The sequence below is a fragment of the Anabas testudineus genome, chromosome 24, assembly GCF_900324465.2.
Source record: "Anabas testudineus chromosome 24, fAnaTes1.2, whole genome shotgun sequence".
In the NCBI taxonomy this organism is placed as follows: Eukaryota; Metazoa; Chordata; class Actinopteri; order Anabantiformes; family Anabantidae; genus Anabas; species Anabas testudineus.
Window position 1 is genome coordinate 1,513,548 of NC_046632.1, and position 13,228 is coordinate 1,526,775.

General features: G+C 39.3%; 1 protein-coding gene across 4 annotated transcripts in view; it reads left to right on the plus strand.

Annotated features, from left to right (window-relative positions):
- fynb (FYN proto-oncogene, Src family tyrosine kinase b) overlaps window positions 1-13,228 on the plus strand; it is a 91,979-nt gene that overhangs the window by 48,980 nt on the left and 29,771 nt on the right. Inside the window, exon 1 of one of the 4 annotated variants that reach the window (XM_026340940.1) lies at window positions 6,881-6,969. The exons of the other annotated variants lie outside the window; for them this stretch is intronic. The gene's annotated coding sequence lies outside the window, so the exon portion shown is untranslated. Of the gene's footprint in view, window positions 1-6,880; window positions 6,970-13,228 lie in introns of those variants that run through there. 4 annotated transcript variants of the gene reach the window in all.

Genomic DNA, 13,228 nt, shown 5'->3' on the forward strand with positions numbered 1-13,228 from the left:
TGAAGAGGAAAAACCCCCCTTTTGATGAAGAATCCTCTAGCAGAACCACGCTCAAGGTGGGCAGTCATCTCGTGCCACAGGAGGCATCAATCTTTACAATTCCTTCCCCCTCTGTAAGAGGTTGGCAAACTGACTGATCATATAACTGTTGTCATTCCACCATAGACTATAATTATTGACCCATTGCTTTCATCTCACATATTCTGTATATATATTAAGTTTTCTCTATTGATGTTATTTTATATTTGTGTTGGTGTGGATCTTTTTCTGGTTGTGGTTCTTTCTTTCTGTCTGTGCAAAGGACAACTAGTCGGACAAGAGAGTCCATTGTCTGACACATCTTTACTGACCCTAATTGGTGCTCTTTCTGTACTATGACGTACTCCAAATGACTGGAAAACTTTATACAGGTTATTACCTGTCATATAATTGCTTTGAAATAAAAAGAGTAGGCTTTTTGAGTAGAGGTTTGACTACAGCAACCTTAAAAGCCCTTGGTACATAGCCTGTTACTACAGATGGACATCTTTGAGCAGTCTAGTCGGGATGAGGTCTAAGAGACATGTTTAGGGTGTAGATTAATTAATTGTTGACATAAACTCAGCATGATGTATGGGGAAGAAGCAGTCTTAGTACAAGTGAGGTCTTACAAATTAATCTAGAGCTGCTGTATATGCGAGTCCATCCATGCCAGTTGCAGGGAGGATCTGATCTGTTAACACTGTTACTGTTGTACAGTTAAAGGCATACTAGGCTCACCAGAGCTATGACTCTTTGTGAGCCTGGCTACAGTGCCTGGGGTTGTTCTTATTTGCCTCTATTAATGAGGAATAATATGTGGTTCAAGCTTTACGGAGAGCTTTTTTTATATGTTATCAAACTTTCCAGGCATGGCAAGATTCTAAATTAGTGGTATGCCACCTCCTTTCCAGCTTACATGATGTCTAGTTTAAGCTATGGATTTGTGAATTGTACCATGGTGCTAGCTTCCTCACATTCACTAGCTTCTTTTTCAGAGGAGCAACCATCGAGTATCGAGTATTGTTTGGAGTGTGGCTGCAGTATTATCAACAAGATAGTCGACTTGTACTAGAGTAAAGTTAGGATGACTGCCCTCCTCTGTGTTGATACATGGCTCTGAAATAAAAGATGGAATCAGTTCCTTACAGCATTTTTAGATAAACGTCTACTGTAGTGACATTCTTAGGTGAAGTGAAGTTCAGTACTGAAAATTCAAAATGTTATTAAATACTGGTCAGATTAAAAGGGTTGTGGAGAAAAACTATTAAATGATCAATTTCAGCACTGTATGTGACTTATCAATTCATGTACACAGGATTTAGATGAGAGATCTGATATTTAACAGTTTTTGTTTTTTTAATTTTGTTCTGTGAGAGGAGTCGTCTTTATTTTTATTAAGTTCTTATGAATCACTTCTCTTGTGTTGGTTTTTGATGTATATAATTAATAATAGGTGGTCGGGGAGAAGATGCTGTCTCTATGGGATTTTGATTGTTTAGCAGCAACGGGGACCTCTTCCTGTCTGTTGGTTGACAGTTAGTTTGTGCCTTAAAACAGAGTTTCTTTTGTTACGTTATGGCGCTATATATATTAACTGAATTGAATATATGAAACTGAAATTTAAAAAAGCCTTCAGTAGAGTAGAGGCAACAGTACTACCAAATTGCTGTGCCTTAGGCTCTACAGTCGGGCAAATCAATCTACATTTATCCAAACCACCATCACGAGTTTGTCTTTTCACTGTCACTAGTGGAAACCATCTGGGTGACATTATACCATATCTCGTTCTGGTCCATGATGGGCCCCTACATGGAAGTAGTCCTGTATTTTGCAGGGTTAGTAGCTAAAAACATTTCTAATGTGTGCTGCCAGCCACACTCACAGAAAGTCCTCAAACAAACAAACACAAGGATCCGAAAGATGCCAGTAAATCCACATTTAATGCTAGTTGTCAGTACTGCATAGTTTTTGATAACTTACAGTTACACATACTGACACATTTCCTTGAAACAAATGCATATGACTTACTAACACATTTGAAGAAAATACACTGAAAATCTAAAATAAAAAATCTTTAAATATAATAAGGATGTGCTATAAATGTATCTAGCTGTGACTTTACTTGTACCAGTGGTGCAATATAGCACAAAACCACATCACATTCAGTGTTTCCTGTGGATCAAGAAATTGGCTTGGGTGTGTGGGTGTAAAATGCTTTTGTTAGACTTTTATTTATCTCTCAAATTAAAACACCTGAGTGCAGAGCTGGGCAATATGGCAAAACAGCTTTGCCTCGATAGTACTTTAACCCTCCGGTCGTGTTTGTCTCCTGCCCCTTCAGTGTTCCCGGTCAAAATTGACCAGTCTGTTTTAACTGCTCTTAAATTAGCACAAAAAACATTTTTCACCACCAAATTTTTAGTCAACATTCTTTAGATCTGAACAATGTCTCAAATTAGTGTTTAACATGAATTTATAGAATTGGATATAAAATAACTCCGAAAATGTATTACAAAATGAACTTGTAATGTAAAAAATAAATGAAAAACGAAAGAACAAACTCAAAAAACATGCTCATCAGGATGATATTTCTATTCTTCTTAGGAACATATGAAACAAGAGTGTGTGTGTCAGTCAGCAACCTCTGAACCAGGCACTCATCATGAAACTTGTAAAGACACAATATAGGCCTACCAGACTCTGTATGCCACAGACTTTTTGTAGCCTCATTGTTTGAGCGATATACTCCTGCTCAAATCAACAGACCTATGTAGGCTTGGAGGTCTACCAGGTCCATTTCCCTCCAGGTGTCCCCAAACACATGCTTCCCCTCCAGGTTTGTCATCTCCAGTATATTTCCCTCAATGGACAATGGGAAAAAGTCTTGGAAGCTGGACTTGATGTCATCCACACGAGATGTCTCATACCGTGTTGGCCCTGGCATCATCTGTATGTTTTCCACTCATGCTTTACTTCCTCTGTCCTGGGGGGACGAAGACCATAGCAAGTGTCCACTCTTGGACTGGAATGTCTCCTGTTCTTCAGGTGCCTCTCCCTCTCCCTCTCCATCTGTTCTCCTCAACGTCTGGATCAAAATCTGTGTTGTCTTCCACTTCCGAGACATCCTACTCTATCTCTGGTTCAATTTCAGTGCCCTCTTCATCATGTCCAAAACCTGGACCAGAACCACTTAGACAGAGAACACCCTGGTCAATTGCGTACTTATTGGGCTCAGACTGAAAGAAGTTCAAGGCAAACATGAAGCTATATATATGGGGTCTGTTTGAAGACGATGACTAACATTGATTAGTCTGAAAGGTGTGGTTCACGTGGAAGATAGGCACATAAGCGCGGGAAAGAGATGGGTTCACATAACAGACACCTGTCTAGTCTGTGTGAAGATATGATGAGTTGTTTCTTCATGAAGTTGGTTCACGTGGGACGATAGGCACATAAGCGCGGGAAAGAGATGTGTACCCGCAAAAGACATTGTTCAGTCTGAAATGTCTGTGTGTGACCAATTTGTATTTAATTGGCATTGGCCGATGTCTGCCCTCATGCCACCTAATCAATTTTTAAAAATGTCTGCAGACACATCTGCAGTCCATACTGTAAGAATTTCATGCGTGCATATGCCTATAAATTACTGCATGTGAAAATTATTTTTATTATGCGTGCAGCGGTACTCATTTTATTAGACACATTTTATTTGTACTGAGTGTACTGGCAATGCTCAGCTGCTCCACACAGAGCAGGCAAGAGAACAGGTGAGATGAGACTTTACTTCGCTACACTTGATTTATTACTAGATGTGCGATAAAAGCAAGGAGAAAAGCAAATTACATATTTTATTGAAATACCTATGAAAAAAGTAGGCTCTTGGGGTAGCAAACACCCCACATCAAGTTTAACAGGAGCTCACCGACGGCCTTAAATTATATACAATTTTCCAGATGTGGATTAGATAGGGTTTGGAGATTTATATTTAATGATCGTTGAAGTTCAACATTTTTATCTCAAATTTGTAATTGTTAAATTGTTGTATTTTATCTGATGAATAAGACAAATCAATTATCATCCTCACTGTTAAAGATTGGCATTGGCCTCTTTAGAGGACCATTGTTAGTGACAACTGAGTAGACCTACTACCAGCCACTGCTGTCATTTTAACCAGTAAATGCAGCATCAGCATGGCTCAAAATTTGAATCTGCTATTGGTTGTTTAGTAGCCTACCCTAAGTTTTGCTAACTTACCCGATGACATGGACAACACACATTAAGCTGTTTTGAGTCTGCACACATGTTCCTTCCTTTCCCTGTTATCTCTCCTTCCCTCTCTGAGTATGACTTATCATGATTTTATGATAACATTGAACATGGTAAATGGTCTGCTTTTGTACCTGGCTGGCACTTTTATACTGCGTCCCATTCACCCATTCGCATACACAAGCACACACTCGCACACCGATGGCAACTGACCTGACTAACCAGGGCAACACAGGGTCCAGTATCTTGTCCAAGGACACTTCAGTATGTGATAGGAGTAGCCAGGAATTGAACCACCAATCATATGACCCGATTGGGTCACCAACAAGTTTGAAAAGATGATCAGTTGACCATCAGTCATGGTTCAATCGCATGAAACCATGTGGAAACAAACCTAGTCTTAAATGGTCCTAGTTTTTGTTGCGGCAACTGAGATTGTGGCATAGTGGGCCACCACAGAGAAATGCTGCCAGCTGAAACACTGACATTTAAAAACACATGAAGAGAGTTAATGGCGCTGTTTTATTGGAATAAATTTAAATGTCTGCTTTAGCATTTATAAATAGTATTTAGTAAGCACTCTCACTTTTCATGCCATTACTGCAACATCAGTGTCAAACATTATCTGTTGATTGATCTTAATGTAGCCCACCTGGTGTGTTGCGAGGCAGCCTTGATACAAACCAGGAAAACACAACAGGGGGCAAATTACATCATGCTTTATGATACTAATGTTACCACAATGTCTTCCCTGTTCTTAATCAGGTCTGAGAGATAGAGAATATGTGCTTAGATTCCTATGGCTTTAAATGAGACTGTACAACCTCTAATGACAGGAGACAGAGTCCAGAGTTTGCACACAGTGCAATAGTTTTACAGTATCTGTAACAGGACAGTAAAAGTAATAGGACAAGCAGTTAAAAAAATAATTGACAAAGATAACAGCAACCTCAACCTGACACTTTGAATTTGAGAAACAAGAGAAGTTTAATCTTTGCATCTGAACACTGAGCTTAACCAATATAACAATTAGGGATATCATGAAAAAAATTAACCAGTTGTGTACTGAACAACATATATAGACATATTATTAAAGCTACGATAAAAAAATCCAAAACAGAAGCAACATCACCAGCAATCGCCACAGAACAGTGGTGACAACAATGCAATCCACAATGTGATAGTTTTATGAGAAGAAATACAAGATGCAAATCCCTCATCAGCTTAAAGAAACCTGATTAGAATTTGCAGAAAAGTAAAAAGATCCACCAAAAGGTTTTATGAGCTGGTGAGGCTAAGAATAACCGCTACCAAAGTGTGAAGGAAGATCTGCTGTGGAGGTAGTGTCATGGCATGAGCTGCATGGCTGTTTCTGCTACAGATGATGTATCTGATAATGGTAGCCACAGGATAATTTCAGAGATGTACAAACGCATTTTGTCGGCTAGTTGAGAGAGAAATGCATCAAAACAAAGTGGGAGGAGCAGGCTTTAAAATCCAATACAACTTATTGCTACTATAGTATAAGCTATAGGTCACATCAGGTCAGATGAACATTTGCTGCAGCTCTTTTTCACACTGACATTTGGACTTCTCAACAGCATTGGTGATGCAAATCACAGTGGTGGCTGTGTTCTATTCAAGTGTGACACTGGGTTCAGTGGTATTATGTTGAATCAGAATCTAGTTCTGAATCTCTTTATTCAAGCCACATCCTTTCTAATGCTTTTGACTCTATTAAACCGGTTAGTTCATTAAAAGTGTTACTACAATAACATTAAAAGTGTTTTGTTTTGCGAAAAAATACGACTAAAGTTTTAGTTGTAATAGTCATTTTAGTAACAAAATTGTTGTCCCACTGCAGGTCACAGAATACAAATGAGAATACAGCAGTGGTGGACAGAGCACTTGTTTTTGATTACATGTAATTTAAACATATTTATTTAGAAAACAGAATGATGCAAAAAATGACTTCATATGGTCAAATCAAAATTAAGGTCAATAGTGATTTATCATCAAGAGCTTGGAGGTACTCTTTCATGTCAGTGATTAAAGACGTAAAGAAGATTTAATTGACAACCTTGCTGCTAGTATGTAATGTTGGTATACTTGCTGTTTATGTATGACTGTGCATGATTGATGCTCTCCTGTGTATGTGCGTACATGTGGTCTCACTCATATAAACTCCATGAAGACTAAGAATGATGAGCCTTAAAGATTATCCCCAGCCGGAACACAATCCTCTTTGGAGGTGCTGAGCAGTGGGGGTGTTTCAAAGTCTGGGTGCTGTCTAGACGCTGCTGCTCCGTGTGCAGGAACGTGCTGTACTGAGCCGGGCAACCTCATACGCAGGCACAAGTAGTCACAGCATGATCACACTGTCTTCTGTGAGGCACAGTGCATTCTCTCCTAGTCACACTCTGCCTCCTTTATCTTTTAAAATATGTCTCCTCATCCTCCATCATTCACGGGATTTGAAATCATCACGACTCCTGTGTCATTTCCATTTCCCAGACCCTGCCAGCCTGGCTCTGCAAGCCGAGCAAGAACCCATAATACTCACTGTGTTCTGGAATATGGTAACCTAGCAACAGTGTCACAGACAGATCGCTGCCATGGGTCAGTGAGGAACGACTGTGCTTTGTCTTCTTCGGAAAATCCTGTTTCTTAGAGGCATGTGGGGTGAGGTTTATCAACTATCCTTTATTGACTTTAAAGAATGTGCTTTGGATTTTAATATTACTATTCTTCAGTTTACTTTTTGGTAGCATATTAATATGGCAATACTGGCATCAAATATCATATTCATTTATTCTGTCCTAATAGGCCATTGGGAATGAATGTGACAGTGTGAAGGGGAAGACATACTATTGATGCTGTATGATAAAGCCAGAATAGTTCACTGCTGTTTCCTTTCTACTGTTGGAGTCTGTGCAGAAAAGGGTGGGGCAGGGAGGATGACAAGTAAACCATGTAGCCCTGTTTGACTCTAGGTCAGCCCAGTCCTTGAAGCAAAGCAGTGAGAGTAAAATGCAGAGTCCTTGGCCTATTTTTAGATTGAATGGTTGACTCAGCCATAAGACACTTCATCAACAGATCTGTCTTCCTCTGAATGGAAGAAGTGAGTGGTTATTTTCAGCATTTCCAGGGCTGAGGTATATTATTGCACTGCTTTCCTGCAACTGTGTCTCAGTGAGCTGAATGGAAACTTAACACGCTTGAAGGTGTATTTGAGACTTTTAACCACATCCTGCAGGCAGTCGGAATGAACAGTCAGTGAGATAGCTACCTCTCTTGCACCTTCATCGCAGCTACACATTTGCAAGAAGATGCAACTTGTAGAGCATTCAGTGTCCTCATGCTGATACAGCTTTAGTTGTTATTCAGTACTGAGTTTTGGAGTTTTTTGGATATTTCCTTTTGGGATTTAGGCCCTCTAATGGTGTTATGAATCAATTGTTAGGTCTATAAGCTGTTCTGTTTTCATGTGTAAATATCCCATCATAGGTGCCTAGCATTACTTGGTAACTAACTAACTCTGTATATTTTTTTGTGGCTGGCCTCAGTAGGAAGCAAGCTACATCTGTTGAAAGCATGTGCCTGGACAGGCTCCTTTTTTTTAACATGCTATTTGAAAGAGGCCCTCCTGTTGCATGTGGAGCAGTCAACTAACATCTTAGCAGCTTCAGGAGACACTCTATTCTAAGGATAGCTTTCCGGTATATTCTTTTCATACCAAATTGAGAGGAACACTTAAGTAGCTGGTCTGCAAGATGCTCTTATTTGCTGTCATTTGTCTTTCTCCTAAGGGTGCTCACGGTAAGAACTTTGTATTAGCCAAAGAACATGATTCTGTCTATGTGCTTAATCCAGAAACTGCCCCACATTTTCATCTCTCAAGTCACGTTAAAGGCATTTAATAGGAAGCCATCAGCGTGAAAAATCCATGGTGACATCTCATTTAATATGTTATCTTTGCATGGCCACTAGTAGCAGCAAGCTTCATTAGGCTAGCTTTTCAGAAAGTGTAGCACAAGTTCTGACTCTGAACTCGGTCAACATCTGCCAAAGAAAATGCTGATCGATGTATGGGTTGATCCACTCCAGGATGTGGTTTATCAAAGTAAAAGCTGGTGGAGCTGATCTTCGGTGAGGTGCCATTAACCCTGCACAGAAGAAGAAGGTTACAGTTTCCCCTTGCTCCACACAGATGTATGATGTTTTTGTTAGCCCTTATTTTTGCTTCTGGGTGTTAAAGCTATATACTACATGTACTTTGGGTTTCTTTTTTTCTTTTTTGCTTTGCTTTGCTTTGCTTTGCTTTGCTTTTAGATCGATTTTGAGTATTTATTCTCGTAATGGTACTTTGCATGGTAGTGAGTGTTTGCCCAGCAGTGCAAACCGCTGGTGCTGCCGGAAATGCAATAAGATCAGTCATTTACCCATGATGGGTCATGTCTGAGAAATGGTGCATTGGTGTTTAAGCATGCTGCTATATTTTAATATAGTGAAAATATGTGTATATGTGCTATTAACATATGAGAACCATTGCTATGTGCACATCCCCAGCAGTTTTCTCTTGGTCGTCATACTCATTACATGTGATTGTTTGCTCTATGATTTCATTGATTTAACATTTGTTGTATAGAACTTTGATATGGCTGCGCTAATGTGGTTACATAGTGTACTTAAATTGTATTGGATAACTTAATAGAAATGATATATTTTTGAAATTAAATACTTAAAGTATTGCCCTTGACAGTAGATTATCAAATAGTACATTTTACATTATAAAATACTGTCCTTCCCATTTTAGCAAATCTGAAGGACAACATTAAACATTTCTGTTCTTCTAGTGTGGAAAGTGTGTACTGAAGTCGAATAAAGAAGTGAACATGTCTAGCTATCCCTATAATGGTGCTTATTAAGTGACTTTGACGGTGTCTACTAGAACCAAAGCCCAAAGATGCCACCAATCTTTTGAATTCTTAATCAATCACTGCCTTACAATAACAGTAAAATATCTGTGAATGGAATTAATCAATCACTGCCTTACAATAACAGTAAAATATCTGTGAATGGAATAAATACTGTATTCTATGATTATAAAAATTTACTTTTTTACTCAGTGAACTAAAACAGACAGAGAAAGCCTGTCGTTCAAGTAGTCACAGAATTTACTGTAAATGAGAAAATCACGTGTGACTACCTTTAAAAGCCCAGTTAAATCTATAGTTACAGTGTAAGGTTTCTTGTCTTGTACCAAGCAGGCAGAGAACTGAAATGAAAGATGAATATTTCAGTGAGGAGAGCATAGGCATCATCTTGTGTCAGTGTTGATTCATCCAGAGCCCAGGGGAAGGAAAGAGTGTGGGGGCTGCCAGGTCAAGTCCTGGACACAGCTGCATTATTAACAGAAGGTCAGCTGTCAGCACACGTCTGCAGGGCTCACATCAAGCAGCTCACTTGATTTTGTGCCTCTGGCTGACATGTTTGTAAGCCATTTAATGAAGGTTCACTAGCCTTCCCTGTTAGCCTCTGCTTTTATTTCTTGCATCAGTAAAGTAGGTGCAGATCACAAGGCGCACATCATGCACCAAGCATCTGTAAAAACTTGTATTAACTGATCATAAAACAATAGACAATATAATATATATTAACTGATACTCGGCACATATATACTGTATCAGAGTAGCTGCAACAAGAATATGCAAATCACATAATATTGAAATTTATGAAGCATATCATATCAGCTGTTAGGAGGCTTATCCATTTTTGTCAGCTGTAACAAAATTTAAAACAATAAAAATTAAAAATAATAAATTAAATTAAAATAACAATAAAAAGATTGTACATTAAGTAATTGCGTCTTTTTTATGTTAAAATAGTGAAGTATTTGAATTATTTCAAGTGCTACACTCTGTAGTGTCCCTGAACACCTCCTGCTGTAAGGAATGGTCACCCATGCAATGTGGTGTAATCAGTGTGTGCGTACATATATGCATAATATTCAGTTACATGTATGTGTAAAATGCTCCCAGTTTTCTGCTTTGCAGTGATTTCACACACTGTCAAGTGCTGCTTGACCTCTATTAGCTTCAACACCAAAATCATCCAATCAGTTTCAGCCGCCATTGTTTGTAGTGCCCTGAATAACTTACCCACTGGTGAAAAAGTTCAACACAGTGGCATAGAAACCCCACTGACAAGTAGTGGTGAGTGGAGGAATTACATAGCATGCAGACACATCAGCATACAAGCAGCTGTGATTGCAGCCAAAGGTACATTTACTAAATAATGACCTGAAGAGGGTGAATATTAATGTTAACACTGATTTCACCTTACATATTTTTATTTAATTAACGTTACTTTGTAGAACCCTGTTTTCACTGAATGACTGACTTGTTTTGTAGAAGGTGGCCAACGTTTATTGACCATGATTGATTTATGTCAATAAAAGGATGAAATATCCAAAGGGGTGAATACTTTTTATAGGCACTGTACATGTTGCCTTAGAACACTTGCTTAAGTTGGCTTCTGCATAGATGCAACAAACAAATAAAAAGCTTTAGGTGTCATCCTCTTCCAGTTTCTACCAGTATTGCTGCTGTTGTCACTGAGCATCCCTGACACAATGGTGTCACCAAATACCCCACCCGGCTTGAATTTGACTGACAGGAGCAGGGAGCACAAAGGCTAGCATCCTCGTATGCTTTGAACAGAGAGAGATAGACAGACGATAAGGCATGGGGGAGGCCTGTGCTAATGTGATCTGCAAGCAAGAAGGGATCTAGACAAGCATGTGGCCTCTCACTTCCCCCAGTGGAACTGCAGATGAGCTAGGTGGCAGGAAGAAGGGTTGTTCCAATTTTGACATCTCTGGAGAGAAGATGCTGCTAACTGAAAACAGCAGTATATTTAAAAAAAATAAAAAAAAAACATAATTTGAGCTTTTTGCAGGCTGGGGTAGCGCACTAAAGGCTTTATGATCTCCAACACACTGGGAGGTAACCTGTACAAGCTAAGGAGCTCACACTGAGAGGGATAAAAACAGGATAGTCTGTGATTTTTAATGAAGGGAATTTGAGCATCTTCAGGCAGACCTTCTGCAGGAAGATGCTGTAAAATAAAAAGCTGTGAAAACAAGATAATCAAGCGCAGATCCTTCATTTTACAGACTCTGCTGGACCTGCTCGCTTAATTACGTAGGTCGCTTACTTAGGACCAAAACTGGGTGCTTAACTTTTAAATGTTGAGTTCAGAGTTGCAGTAGCAGCTCTGATGTATGGTGATGTTTGCCTTATTGATGTTTTTACAGTTTCATTTATCATTGGTACTCTGGTCCTTAGGAAAAGGTAGGTACCTCTGAGTTGTTAGTATGGGTCTGCATGACAGGCTTTCCTTGATGCAACAAAGGTGTTTGGGTAGGCAGAGATGGCGGCAACTGTACTGTGCCAGTTAACTTCAGTGACCCCACGGTAATGAGGTCAAATTGCTTGAATATGGATAACCCTCAGAAGGTCAAACCCTAAACACCAATGAACTACTTTTACTTTGAATATACAGTGTGATATATAGAATTTAAGCTTTCATAACCATAATCTCTATAATCAACATAAATCAATATAATTCTCGATATGTACAAAGCAGTAACTGCAACATTTACAACACATTTCACACCTGTACTTTTTTTTGGGTTGGGGGGTTCTAAAGTGTACTCACTATTGGTAAGATACAAGTGCCTTATTGTGTAATACAGGCCTTGTAATAGAGTAGAAAATTTGCCTACAAAGTGAGTTACTGTGCACATTTCAAATGAAGTTGTCAGTATTTTTTCATTTATCTGTTTTTTTGTTTTGTTTAATAGCTTTACTATTACCTGGATAGTTCAGTTTTGCTGCCTATTAGTAAGTGTGTTTGTATTAGAGGCTGTTGATGAATGGTCTTTCAGCTCCAGCCTGTCATAGAGAATCAATAATTTTAAAGCAATGCATGTATAGTAATTGCACACAACACAAACCCAAAATAACACAATCTGAACGTCTGACGTGATATATTAAAAAGATACCCTGCACAGGTCTAGATCAAATATGTTACAGTCATTATTGACACCAGAAAAGCTGAGGCATTAGCGTGCAGATCTAAATGGCTAACCTGGACTGCCACAGTTCTTCTCCCTCTGTGGGTCCCTACATGACCCTGGTAGGGTGGTATGCTGGCAGTGCAGAGACAAGGCACTCCGCTGGCTTATAGGAGCTGCTTAGCCTGCTTCCTTTGTCAAGTGTCTGGGCACCTGCTTCTTGTCTGTGCACACCAATGTTTTCCCACTCCACATCTATCATTACCTACCACATATTCTTCCACTCCCTGTCGATTTACTCCATCACTTCAGTTCTATTTCACACTATTAGTAGCTCTAGGAAGACCAGCAACTGTCCCACCTATTAGATTCAATGCTCGTCCTTTTGCACCTGTTATAATTTTCTACCTCATGGTTACCCTATGCAGACCTCCTCTCTCTATGTTTGTCTATTTTACTGTTCAGTCTTTTTCTCCTGATGAAGGGCACTGCATAGGGACGTGCTGTCTGTTCTACAACATGATGACAAACAGCAGCTTTGGTATGTTCATCAGTGGTCAAACTGGATGAGGCCAGTGCTGAGAGAAATGCTAATGTGGTGTAGGTGGTGCCATAAAGATGTGATGATTGCTTGTTCCATTTTGGATTCTCTCTGTTCCCTCAGATGTCACCTCCATTGAGACTGTTTACAGCTAATCATCAGCGTGAATTTGTTAGTTCACTTCTGAACTGTTACTGCTGAAGATTACATCTAATTTGTTCAGCACCAAATCAGATACGAGTTTTGTCAGAAACACAAATAAACCACTAGTGAAAACAGGATTTGAATATTCTCCAGTTCCTCCAAGCAAAATGACACCA